The sequence below is a fragment of the Mustela erminea genome, chromosome 6 (assembly GCF_009829155.1).
Source record: "Mustela erminea isolate mMusErm1 chromosome 6, mMusErm1.Pri, whole genome shotgun sequence".
Classification (NCBI taxonomy): domain Eukaryota; kingdom Metazoa; phylum Chordata; class Mammalia; order Carnivora; family Mustelidae; genus Mustela; species Mustela erminea.
In genome coordinates, this window is record NC_045619.1 from 110630420 (window position 1) to 110643902 (window position 13483).

Genomic DNA, 13483 nt, shown 5'->3' on the forward strand with positions numbered 1-13483 from the left:
CTATAATATAAAAAAAAATAGTAACTAATGGCAGGTACATTCCAAAGTGAATGAATTTTTATTTCTTTTTATTCTCTTTTTATACCTGCTATGATTTTCAGAACAGTGTTCATTGTAGAGATGAAAGCAGGCATTGGTATTTTGTTCTTGTTATTAACAGTATACTTCCATTCAGCATGATATCTGCTCTTGGTTCAGATAAAACATCTTATTACATAACTATACCTAATAACCATGGATTTAGTGTTTTAAAAAATTTTGTAAGAATGGATGCTGAATGGCTATCATGGTGGGTTTGCTGAAGACCACTGGCCTTGTGGGATTGGCTTTATCTGAAAGGCCACACAAAATGCTAAGAATATTGTACATAAAGATTTGATGTTCTTAAGCAAATTCCTAAAAATGCAGCATATAGAAAGTATACAGAACAGGTTACAAATGAGGAGCTAAGTATAGTTAAAGCAGAACCAGGTATTAAGAAATTAGAAGACCGAGTTCGGGGAGGCTACCTAGAAGAGGTGATTCTTCAGGCTGAAATGAACTAGGTCGGCAAGAAAATGATACAGTGGAAACCATGGGAGCCCTTAGTGGAAAAGCCTCCTGCCAACCAATGGAAATGGACAATATAGTTAACATTAAATGACTAGTGTGTTGATGGGAAACTAATGTAATTAAATGTTCTGTTATATTAAAAAAATAAAAGAGTGGTTGCTGGGGCGCCTGGGTGGCTCAGTGGGTTAAGCCGCTGCCTTCGGCTCAGGTCATGATCCCAGGATCCTGGGATCAAGTCCCGCATCGGGCTCTCTGCTCAGCCGGGAGCCTGCTTCCCTCTCTCTCTCTCTGCCTGCCTCTCTGTCTACTTATAATCTCTGTCTGTCAAATAAACAAATAAAAATCTTAAAAAAAAAAAAAAGAGTGGTTGCTGAATTATAGCTAATGTTTGTTTTTTAATTAGTCACATGGTCATGCAGTCTTCTCACTAATATGAGGAATCACATTACTACATTTGCCAATGTTTAATGAGACTTACATTCTTGGACTAAGTAAAATTTATTATGTGTAATCTTCTTTTTTGTCCTGTTATTTTTAATTAAGGTAATATTTGAAACATGTAAAATAACTTAAGCAATGTATGTGTAAGTTACAAAACACAACTTCAAAAAACACTCCCAGGTGTCTGGGTGGCTCAGTCGTTAAGTGGTGGCCTTTGGCTCAGGGATCAAGTCCCACATTGACCTCCTTGCTCAGAGTGGAGCCTACTTTTCCTATACCCCTTCACCCTGCTTGTGATTTCTCTCTTGCACTCAGATAAACATTTTTTTTTTTTAATATTAAAAAAAAACCAATCTCAACAAATCTCCACCCAGGCTAGGAATAAGAGCATTTCCAATATCTATGTATTATCAGTCCCTTGTCTGTGTCCTACCAAACCAACCACTATTTTGAATTGCATTATGTACTACGTTCTTCAAGTACACTCTGGTTGAACATGCTAATGACTTTTTTAGAAATGTTTTATCCTATATTCATCTATATTCATTTGGGAATATATAGTGTTCTTTTCTATGCTATCTTAGTAATGTTTAGAAGTATCAGGCCTCAGTAAATTGAAAAGCTTTTAATATTATCCTAATTTCATAGAATTTATCTGTTCCTTGAATGCTTGACAGAGCTCATTTTTAAAACCAACGTTTTGGGAATGAATTCTTTTGTGACTTGTCTCATTCTTTATACTTTTTATTCTACTAAGGAGTGTTTTACTTTGTTATTTATTTTGTTTGGGGGTTTTCTTTTTAACTCTTATTGCTTAACTTATACTGATTTATATTTCATACATAAGATACACACACACATACATTAGCTCAAAATTTAAATTAATATTTGCTTTTTATTAATGATGTCTATGTAGTCTAATTCCTAATACCAGAACATGAATTTTCATTTGGCTTTCTTATTAGATTCTCTACCTCTGGAGTTTAGCTATAATTCTATTAAAGTCTCCATCTTAATCTATTAATTTTTCCTGTATTTATTGTTTTATTCCTTTTTAGAATTACTACTTAATAATCATTTTGTGGTACTTAATTGGTAAAGTATAAGACAAATACATTATACCCTCTTACTTTGAGATCTTATAGTTTCTCCTTATATTTATACAAGTTATTCCTTTCAATGTGATATAATACTTTAGGTTCATAGTAATACATTTCTGCTTATCTTCATTGTAAATTATATCTTCTATTTCAAAATAACTTTCTTTTCTCACATTTAATATGTGTCTACTTTGAGCTCTTCTTTGTTTGATGTTGGTATTGCTCACCTGCTTTCTGTTGGTTTCATTTACCTTGTATAGCATGATCTGTCCTACATTTTCAACATTGTTCTTTCATTTTTGTTTGAAGAGTGATGTCTTCGCGACAGAATATATATGAACTTTCTTTCTATTAATATACAGTCCTAATTTTTCAATAGAGTAATTTTTACCTACATTTATTTTAATAATTGTGGTTTTTAATTTCAGTCTTCTCATGTTTTTCTTTATTAGAAAGTTTTATTTACTTTTTTATATTTTTCCATATTAATTCATTAGATCATTCAAAATATTTATTAAGTACCCATGTGCCAAACACCATTGCCCAACTTGTACTTCCCCTTATGATAACTGTAATTGTGATAGCCAACATTTATTAAAGGGTTTCCATAAAATATATATAGTCCCCAAATTTCAACATATATTAGCAGATTTAATGCAGCATTAAGTTGGTACCATTAATATACTCATCTTGAAAAGGGAAAATGTGATGAAAAATATTCAGAGACCACTCAAGGTGAGTAGTTCATAAGTGATGGAGTAGGGAAATGGTTTTGGATAGCCTTACTCCAGAGGTCTGTTTTGGAAGTTCTGTTTCTACTTTTATTCCACTGGCTATTTCATCTTTAAGCATATTTGCACTTGTATTAGCAACATGAAAACAGAAGCAAAATTTGTGTTTATTCTTTTAAAACTTCCATCACTATCTTTTTCCTAAGAGTCTAGGTCCAACTCATCCTGTAGACACTAAATTCCACTCTCTGTCTTTTCCACCACACACCTGGCACACAATAAATAATTGTGAATGTTGCATAGATGTATAGCCATCAGATTTACCTACTTGGTTTACTTATTTACCTATTTGGTTTTGTGAGATATCCAACTTGCTATTCATTGCTTCCATTGAGTTATTTAATTTCTTAAATGTTCTTCATCTCCTATTTACATATTTTCAAGTGACTCCATTTTGATATAGTTAAAACTGTCACTTGAATCTCAATTTTTTTTCCATTCCCTGTAGTAAGTAACTATGTTTCTGATTTGCTTGAATGACTCTTGTATTTAGAATATATCCTTTAAACAGAGATCTGAGAACAGAACATCTCATGATTTCACTTTACAAGATTTGGGTAAATATTTGGAATTTTTTTTTATCCAAAAAAAAGAAAAAAACCAGTATTGCATGAATTATAGCTAGAATATCTAGACAAACTATAAGAATGTTACATAGTTTTGTTTAGCAAAACTATATAAATGTATCAATGACGCTATAAAATATTTATACCTTAAGTATTTACTATCCCAACAGCTTTAGATAATCCCATTTTATATATAAGAAAACAGAAAAGGGTACCAAATAATTAATCATTTGAAATGCAAGAATTGTCTCGACAGTCAGCAGTAACACACCATCACCATCCCCCTCAGTACACATAAACTGGGTCATAATCTCCTCACCTCGTTGATATACTCAGTGTAGCCATTGTACACACATGACAATACTCTGTTCTGCTGATTTTCTCCCTACCTATGAATAGTACATTATTGGCTCTTTTTCTCCTTCTCAATAACATGTCATTTATATCATTTGCTAAGTGTTTCATATGGGTTTTAGGAACTCCATAGCCAGAATATTTTTGTTAACTAGACAAAGAACATGGCTCTTATCAAATTGCAGGTTAAGTATCCTGTTTGGGGTTGGTACAGAAAGAACAGGCAGAGAAATGCCCTCTTGGCTGGAAGAAGGGGAAAGAATTGAGTACACATTATAAAAGCAACTATTCCCTTTGCTGTAGAGTGTACAGAGAGAAAAGTAAGAAGGCCAAAGAATTACTAAAAAGGAATTTGCTGCTTCAGTGACCCTGTTAGATACCTGTTAAGAACTTTTGCTTTCTCTACCGTTTCTAACTAAATCTCAGCAAAAAAGAGAAATCTAAAGAAATGGTGGGAATTATGTTAGAACTGGGCATTTTCTTCTTCAGTGTCACTGTAGCTGTTATTCCCCAGCAGCATAATTGTAACTAATTAGAATCTAGTTAGATACAGAGACAGCATTAAAACCCTTTGCTTATTTTTTCTCCCTTGATGGTCAGAGTTTGTACTTCTATCTGTCCAGGGCAGGGAAAGTTTCAGTTTCACAATCACTTTTCAGATTTAGTTTTATTTGTTTATTTTTTCTTCCAAATAATCTGCACAGATTTTGACATTTTGCTGTGGACCATGTGAATCACTTCCAACATGCACTGCCAGGTTAACCACTGAGTCCACTCAAGGCGAAATAAAGCACATCTATTACCCCAGTAGCTCTAATTGTAAGATAGCCAGAGGGTATCCATTTGGTCTATAATTAGGTCATTTCTCTCTCATCCCCTGCAAGTGTGTATAATTATAAATTAATTTAAAATCCCACTGTGAGAAAAGAAATTCTCTGTAATATAAAGGAAAGACAAAAGCTGCAGGAAGTATATCTTTAAAAACATTTTTTGGCATTTCCTTCAAAATTGATCCTTGAGCTGGTTTTTCATTCTACTATTCATTTTCCTGGCTAGGAGTTTCATCATTGTACATTTAAATTTTGGGTCAATTTAAAGTTATACTGCAGCCTTACGGTTTTGATACTTCTTGCAGAATTTACATTTAGCAGATCAAAACTATTCTTTGGGGAAATAAAACCCATTGAGAAACCAGCCTCTGAGTGATCTTAAAGGTGTGGCTCTGTGCAGGCCCTGACATGAGAACTTGTTATGTTCAACATTTTTCTTTCTAAGTGCCATACATTGGCCCTTTTGACACTCGCCTTTCTGTTTTCACAATAAAAATGTTATGTGTTATACCAGGTAAGATAAAACATTTAGAAAAAAAAAGACTTATACTGTATACTGCAGTAGCTGTTCTTTTAATCTGTTTGGCTGAGCTGCTATTTTACTTATGTTATCCAAAACCGTGGTTAAATGTATTATCCCGCACATTTTCAGAGAGAGGATACAGGTAAAAACATGCATGTTTGACAACAAGATAACCTTAAGCAAGCTATTGAGGCAATGTTTTGACTTGCTAGACTTCTTGTTTCTGTCAGGGAATCAATCTTTTTCGTGGACTTGGGGAAAATGTGGCAGGTGTTGCCTAGGCCAAGACAGTGTACATAACACCCAAACTACAAATGTGACCTTTTTAAATTTCCTAAACATGAGAGAGAGAGAGAGAGAACAAGCAAAAGAGAAATGTTCTGGCATCAGAAGAAGAGGTATTGTATTCAAGTAATTTATCTAAGAATATTCTGATGAATCCATTATATCCTTATAGAATGTGAAAAATTGTGTCTTTTAAATAATTATTTTACTAATTCGCAAAGACCCTTATCTGCTTCTGACATTATAGTAAAAGGATAATGATAGTAACATTTCACAATTAGACAGTGTTCTAAGTTCTTGACATTCAGATCTCCCTGTGAGGTATATACAGACAAGGAAAGTGAGGCACAGGAGATTAAGAAATATGATCAAGGCCTACCCAGAAGGTCACTGGAATTTGGGCATTCAGGTTTGAGAGTACTGTGCTATTCACATGATACTATGCCAGGGTAATAGGAATAAAGCATGACCAGCCAGATGTCAAATATTTTATGGACTTAATTCAGCAATAACTTCTTAAATCTAGTGATAACATATGACAAAGTTTGCCATTCAAGAGTGTATCTCTAGGCACAGAATACCAAAAGATACTTCATACCATCAGGGAATTCCATAGTTAAAAACTGCAGAATCTACTTCTAATCAACTAAGCCTAGTTTTGTGCTTATTTGGCAACCAAATGAAAGTAAAAATGGAATGCTACTGAAATCATCCCCATCATCAAAGTCTTTAAACTATCAACAAGATATTCTGTCATAAAAATAAGCAGTAAAGAGGATTTTAGCACACACAGAGGAGGAAAGTCCACAAAAGATCAAATTCTGGAAAAAAATGTACAACCTGTGTTGTTTTTTCTTTTTTTTTAATTTTCAGAAAGTCATAATTCTTACTTCCACTGGTTTAAGATTTTAAAGACATTTGGATTCAATTAATAACACTGGATTTTATATTTTATGAGAATCTAATATTCCTAATCTATTTCCATCAAATCACTAACAATCTGGTGTTAGGAAACTTCTGTAAAGGGCCAGATAGCAAATATTTTAGGCTTTGTGATATGGAATCTGCCACACCACACCTACTCTATCATTGCAACACAAAAGCTGCCATAGATGGTATGTTAATAAATGAGTAGGGCTGTGTTCCAATAAAACTTTATTTATAAAAACTATTGGTTGTCCATATTAAGAATGCAGAATGTAGTTTGCCAACCCTAGATTTATACCATAAAAAGATCATGTATATTTTTCTCACCTATCTTCTAGTAAATAAGAATATATTTATAAATCAAATTATTTTTTCAACATGATAGTAAACTTTAAAGATTTTATTTATTTATTTGACAGAGAGAGATCACAAGTAGTCGGAGAGGCAGGCAGAGAGAGAGGAGGAAGCAGGCTCACCGCTGAGCAGAGAGCCGGATGCGGGACTCGATCCCAGGACCCTGAGATCATGACCTGAGCCGAAGGCAGCGGCTTAACCCACTGAGCCACCCAGGCGCCCCGATAGTAAACTTTAAACAAGACCATTTCTATTAAAAAAAAAAAACCTTCCAGATTTTACCCAGTAATATAATAGTTCTGCAATTTTCCTCTAATATATAATCACTGTGGATTACATTCCATTTTAATTAATTGATATTAACTAATTAATTGATATTCAGACCCAACCAGAGTTCTAGAAGACTAAGAGGTGCTCTCTAGTCTTCTACGCAGCTGAGAGATCTGAGCCAACACTAGATGATGTTATACTTGACTCTGTTTAAGTATTATCAGTGTGGTCTGTGGATCCACTGAACATCAAATGCAAAACAAAATTACCTACAGCATGGCAACCAGAACTTTTGCATCCCTTACCTCTGCCTGCAACTTTCCTGATGAAAATGTACTCATAGTATTCAACCCAAGTTCTCGAACCAACCAAACTAAAGAGGTTTGTTTAAGCCAACGTATTTTACTAAATTCTTCCTGGAGAAGGAACAGGGGAATAAAGAGGTAAAACTGTCTGGCATAAGGGAATTCGACCCTGTGTCTCTAATCGGCTTTAGATTTGGGCTACCCATTTTTCCTGTCTTCTGTAAATGGTAAAACTTTAATGATTTCTTAATGAATAAGTGGGTCAGAAATTTTTGAACAAATTTATTGGACATGGCTGTGCTTTGTATCTATGATAAATCTTACTTTTCAGTAATTTTTTTTTCAGATGACTGGAAAGATTTACAGGTGACTCTTAAAAAAACAAACACAATGAAACACTCTTTTTAGGAACATTGACAGAAGGGCTTCAGTTTTTTTCTAACTAGATGCATTATTAAAATGATCATTTCTGAATATAAACTATGCCCAATAAATATAAAGAAATTTGTTCTAAAAATGGTCAGTTGATCTTAGAACCATGTTTTCTTTTCTTCTTCTTCCCTTGTCCAATACAGATAGAGTGCTATTTTCCTATGAACACCTCAGAGTGTCTATTTATCTCAAATTAAATCATAGAATTCTTGAAAGAAAATCACTAAGTTTTGTTAAATTATATAATCAGTACCTTTAGGACACTAAAAATAATTTAAGATCAAACATAAATTATCATTCCAAAAAGTGTAGGAAATAAGACCACATGTTTTTGTGATTTTCTCCTGGTATTGGTTAACTCCTCATGAGCCCTCCGATTAGAGGCAGTCCTCTTTGGAGTATACCTATAAAGGCTTAGCTGTTAACACTAACATCTGCACCTCAGTCCTCCTTGTCTATTTGCCCAGATAGGTCAAAATCACAGCAGCTTAGGAAAACTGAAGAGGCTTGGAAACTCCACAAATATAGCAAGGTGCTCCTTATTCTGTTGGGAATGAAACAGAAATCTGGCAGGAGGTCAGAAGAATTCATTAGCTAGGCAGTGCAACACAGCCACTGTGAGGCAGGGAGAGTGGATTTAGAGCAAAAGGCTAATTACTCCAGTACCCAGCTCAATCTCCTGCTAGATTTACTGCTAATTAATTTTCTCTTCATTTTTACCTATCCAGCCAGTGAATCATCGGCTATGACTCACTTTCTGCTTTTCCCTTCTGTAACCATCACCAGTTTCTGCTCTATTAGCAAATTGCCCTTTGAGTTTCTCTTTTCTAAAGGTTGGTTGCCTGGGCGATCTCACTTTCTTGACCTTGGAAAGGCCTTTAAGCAAAAGGACTCAGGGCAGTAAGCTGCAATCAGTTAAAAACAACAAAATGAAGACATAATAATGAATAAAGGGGTTTTTAGCTACTTTTTTCTTTTGTTTCCCTCATAAGGAAAGAAAATTATTTTTTCATGTTACATTTTTTCTATTTCTTGAACTGTTCATGTAGACAAGGCATATTTCTAGGACTAGTGCTGGTCAGGGAAGTAAATGCCTGTGAATAACCACCTAGAGCGCATGGACAGCATTGATGGAGAGACAGAGAAATAAAATAATTCCAAATGCCGTTATTTGGATTCTGTGAAGATTTACAAATATGTCTTATTTTAACTAAATATCAACACCCTTAAACAGGTAAGAAAATAAGGCAGGCCGATGTTTATATGTACCATCTAATACTTCTTAAGAATTGCTATCTGTGAAAATAACTGTGCAGACACCTGGGAGGCTCAGTCCATTAATCGTCTGCCTTTTGCTCAGGTCATGACCCCAGGGTCCTGGGATTGAGTCCTGCATCAGGCTCCCTGCTCAGCGGGAACCCTGCTTTTCCCTCTGCCTGCTGTTCCCCCTGCTTGCGCTCTCTCTATCCGACTGACAAATAAATAAATAAAATCTTAAAGAAAAAAAGAAAGAAAAGAAAAGAAAAAATAACAACTGAGATACAAGTTTGCTATGCTAGAACTACAGCAATGCTCCAACAGCACCAACTAACAGTTTTCTGTAAACCAAAAGGAAGTTTCAGAAAGTATATTTGTTTGTTTATTTCAAGAAGGATATTTTTATAATATGCCTTATGTGTTTTCTATGTGCTCCCAGATGGCATACAATTCTACTATTAGCCTCATTAGATAATTAGCTCTACTAGTAGCTACTATTAGCTCTACAAAAGCTCATTAGACATGTGAGCTTTTTTAATGGAAATATCATGGTTTTGAATCCAAGCTGTGTTAAATTTACTTTCCAGAGGCAAAATCTGTGGATTAATACATATCAGTTATGAATTTAGGATTAGAAAGAATTAGAAAATAGATCAAGAAATTAATAAAAAAATAAGGCTACAAAAATATTGTAGAAGAAAACAAGAAGATGTTCTTAAACTCCTAAGTATTGAATACTGCCTTTAGAAACAAGCTTTACAGGGGCGCCTGGGTGGCTCAGTGGGTTAAAGCCTCTGCCTTCGGCTCAGGTCATGATCCCAGAGTCCTGGGATCGAGGCCCTCATCGGGCTCTCTGCTCATCAGGGGGCCTGCTTCCTCCTCCCTCTCTCTGCCTGCCTCTCTGCTTACTTGTGATATCTGTCTGTCAAATAAATAAATAAAATCTTAAAAATAAAAGAAATAAGCTTTCCAGACTGTTCATGGTGGTCCCTATATAATGTTGGCAAAACTGTTCAAACAGCATGACACTTTATAGGTCATGGATTCTTGCCATCCATTCCATGGAAGCAGGAGGTTGAAGACTTGCTGTCTTGCCTAAAAATCAAAGCCCAGTCATAATGGGGAGGGTGGCATTCTTGTGGGTTTGCCACAGGTCAGTTATTAGGGCTTATTTATTACACATCCGCTGTATCAACTGAACAAACTTAACTTCCTAGATTAAGTCTTTGTATTTTTGTGTTTGTTTGTTTGTTTATTTTCATGATGTCATTCTCAACACTTCTCTCTCCTCCGATCCCTACTATATTATACTTCAGAAGGACATGGGTATCTTAAGGGAGGTAAATGTGGGAATTTTGCAAAGTTTTCTGGGCAATGAGTAATACATAAAAATATTAATGACAATTAAGACGAGAGCACTCTACTCTTACAATTACCTAAATAAAGCACTTCAGAATCAATAAGCTAGGATAGCATGACTTTCATGAAATAATCATAAAAAACATAGGTATCATCAAAATATCTGCACATGGCACCATAATTAAGCTTTAGATGACTACATATATTTCACATTTAATAACAAACTATTTTCAGATGCTATAAAATTATCTAGATTTGTCAGCTTAATATAACTTAATAAGATTTTTATGGTATTGATGATATTTTAGAGGCAAATAAATGAGTTCATCAATAATTATTATGGCATCTTCAGCACAACAATTTAGAAATGTAAATGGCCCATAAAACTATGGTTTATATTAAGGAGCCCCTGAGTTCTGGTTCAGCTCATGAGAGATAAGTTAGTATTTGGGAACAGAAGGTGGAGGAAGATATGGAGGAAGTTAACTAATACATCCTAACAATACCAAGAGACTAAGAAACCAACTATGATGAAGGCTGGAAGGATTTCTAAGGGGCTAGAATAATCCTAGTCTACCTCTGAAAATTACACCTGCTCTGAGAAAAGTATTCAGGGGTTTGGATCCAGAATTGAGTAGATCCAACATATTCATATCATTCAGTTAGTCATGCCTGAAGCTAAGGAGATCTCAGAGTATTTGTAGAATTGGTTAGAAACACAGCATAGGTTTTAAAATGAAGTATAATTCACTCAGACTTCTTTACCCCTAATGAATCTTAACATTAAACACCCAGCTAAATGTCATATCCAAGATCAATTGTAAACATGTACATGGTAGTTATGAAAGATTCTTAGAAAATAGATTTAAACAAACTTGTCTTCTTTTATTATCTATCTGAAAGAGAAAGCATTTAGTCTATGAAAAAAGGCTGGACTCTTACTTATAAATAGTTCAGATGAATAAAAAAAAAAGAGTTGGTCCTGCTAGTCTCAGAAATTAAGTAGCATGAAAATAACAGAGATTTTAAGCTGCATTTTTCTTATAGACTGAGCTTGGGTGGGTGTGTTTTGCCTTGAATCCCTTCCCATCACTTACAAGTTATGGCATCACGGGTAACTCTTTTTATTTCTCAAGCTATAATTTTCTCCTCTGAAAAGCAAATCCAAAGATACTTAACTTGCTGTAAAGATTAAATAGGATAATGTATGACCTGCCTAAGAAATAGTGCATAATCAAGAATGACCCACCATTATGTCTTCACATAATGGAGATGGATATTATAAAATTGAGGAAGTAAATTATATTTATATGTCAAAAAAGACTTTCATGATTTACTCAAAATATCTGTAGACATCTAAGAATATAATTTCTTAGAAATTAACTGAAAGCTGCCATGAGCTTAAACAGAAGATCTTTTAAATAAGAGAAAATTCAGCTTTATAGTAACATGGATTTATGTTACCATAAATAACTGAAACAAGCAAGAGAAATGATATACATATGTTGGCTTATTTTTCAAAAAAACAGAAATATCAATATCTGGTTAAATTTGTCCAATCATTTTAAATGAAAATGTCACATTATCTCAGTAGTTAGTATATTCATGAGCATACCTACTACAAGATACTCTTTCTAGGTTTTAATCACTACAACTAAAATTTTACTATTCCTGATTATGTTACTCCCTTTTGTTTTATTCCACCACTGCCACCACTAAATAACTTGTAGAAACCATGGAAAATAACTTGCATGGTTATCTTAACAATTTCTTGGGAAATTTTTAACAACCAAATATAGACAAAATTTCTATCTACTTTGTTGATTCACATTCCCACATTTTAAAAATAGATCACTTTGTAGTTCTAATCCTCTCCATTCCAGGTAAGACTACCCTTGTCCATAAGTAGGGTGAGAAGTCATCTCCTCTCTTACATAATGAGAAAACATTTCACATACAAAGATTTTGCTTCTTTGTCCAAAACTGTCCACAAATGATAAATTTCAGATAGATATTTCAGATATTTAAGGCAACTATGAAAGCTATGAGTTTACCTGAAAGGTATTACACATTAAACTATCACAGGCCCTTTCTTGCCAAAATATTGGACCTAAGGGAATTGATATGGGAAGGAAGGAAGGAAAGAAGGAAGGAAGGAAAACTTAGCATTGGGTGCTACTGGAACGATTCTTAAATCATGACACAAGTTCCTGAAGGGAAGAATAGAGTAGCATGCAATGTGGCTGAAAGGTCCCGAAGAAAACCCAGCCATTCCTAATTTAGTCTTGGGCCAAAACTGATCCCACTAATGTCCATTCTTTCAGTGCCCTTTTAATTTATACACCTGCTTCTTAAGCAAGAGGAGGATGTGTGTGCAGCCTTTGCCTGCTTCCCTTTACCAACACTAATCTCACAGCTTGATGCTAAAGCCAATTATTTGACTAGAACCATGAATCCTAACAGCTACTGTGGAGTTAACATCATTGGGAAAATATAGAACTATTTAGCTGCAAGAAATCTATAACCTAGTTTGTGCTCAGCCTCTAGGCAATAAGAGCCCACTGACATTCCTAGTAGTGTGGACATTCTTCTTACAGAGCTTTAGGTAAGAAGCTTTAAAAGCTTCTCTTTTCAGTATTTTACTACCCTATTACCAGAAAAATATTCTTTAAAAAAAGTCCTTCTGGTACAATTTAAGCCAATTTCCTTTTGTCTGGAGGTCAAGTGAAACCAGGTGAATTGCCTGAGAAAGTATAAACTTCATACGTTTATAGACTCTTCATAGTGTTGGGAAGATCCTGAGAGATCATTTAGTTCATCTCCCTTATTTTTCATCTGGGGATAAAAATGTAGGGATATAGTTACTTGACCAAATCACAAGTCCCTATGAGCTTTAATCATATGAAATATAAATGATTCTAAGTCATTAATCCCTGGATTTACAAGCCTTTTCAAATAAAATAGATAAGCTCAAACAAAATGAACAGTTTAGTCAACAGAACACCTGAGTTCTAATGCTGCCTCTGCCACTTAATGTTGCAACTTTAGGCAAGTTTATTTCATTTACCCTTTAATTTCCTCATCTGTAAAATGGCATCAATGATAACACTGGGCTTACAAAGCAGCAATGAGAAGGG

General features: G+C 34.5%; 1 pseudogene; it reads left to right on the forward strand.

The window, feature by feature from the left end:
- Positions 1-286: 286 nt before the first annotated feature.
- LOC116592510 lies at positions 287-629 on the forward strand (annotated as a pseudogene).
- Positions 630-13483: the final 12854 nt, after the last annotated feature.